Raw genomic sequence first — 841 nt, forward strand, 5'->3', positions numbered from 1 at the left:
TGGGGGGTCCCCAAGGGCCTGGGGGGTCTCCGTGGGCCTGGGGGGTCTCCGTGGGCCTGGGGGGTCCCCACCGGCTCCGGCAGCGCCGGCCGGGAGTCCCCAGAGCTGATGTCCCCATTGTCATCATCTGCATCGCCTTCATCATCTCCATCACCTTCATCATCCCCATCATCTCCATCACCTTCATCTCCATCATCTCCATCACCTTCATCTCCATCATCTCCATCACCTCCATCATCCCCCATCATCACCATCATCTCCATCACCTTCATCATCCCCATCACCTTCATCTTCATCTTCCCCATTGTCTTCATCATCCCCATCACCTTCATCACCCCCATCATCCCCATTGCCTTCATCACCTCCATCACCTCTATCATCCCCATCACCTTCATCATCTCCATCATCATCATCATCATCTCCATCACCTCCATCATCCCACTCATCTCCATCACCTTCATCATCCCCATCACCTTCATCATCCCCATCACCTTCATCATCCCCATCACCTCCATCGTCCCCATCTCCCTTGCCTTCACCATCCCCCCCAGCTCCATCACCTCCGTCACTCTCACCCCCTCCCTCATCCCCGCTGTCCCCCTCAGCTCCATCCTCCTCCTCATCTCCCTCATCCCCACTGTCCCCTGTCCATCCCCCATGTCCCCTGTCCATCCCTGCACTGTCCCCTGTCACTGTCCCCTGTCCATCCCCCATGTCCCCTGTCCCTCCCTGCAGTGTCTCCTGTCACTGTCCCCTGTCCATCCCCATGTCCCCTGTCCATCCCTGCACTGTCCCCTGTCACTGTCCCCTGTCCATCCCCATGTCCCCTGTCCATCCCTGC

The 841-nt window shown here is 58.5% G+C and overlaps 1 protein-coding gene across 1 annotated transcript in view; it reads right to left on the minus strand.

Moving 5' to 3' along the window:
- Positions 1-841, minus strand: part of LOC113980196 (chromodomain-helicase-DNA-binding protein 3-like) — a gene marked incomplete at its 3' end in the record, with an annotated part of 2,440 nt that overhangs the window by 1,123 nt on the left and 476 nt on the right. The gene's annotated exons all lie outside the window — the stretch shown is intronic.

This window comes from Neopelma chrysocephalum, unplaced genomic scaffold (assembly GCF_003984885.1).
Source record: "Neopelma chrysocephalum unplaced genomic scaffold, ASM398488v2 Primary Assembly neopelma1_92995, whole genome shotgun sequence".
Taxonomy (NCBI): Eukaryota; Metazoa; Chordata; class Aves; order Passeriformes; family Pipridae; genus Neopelma; species Neopelma chrysocephalum.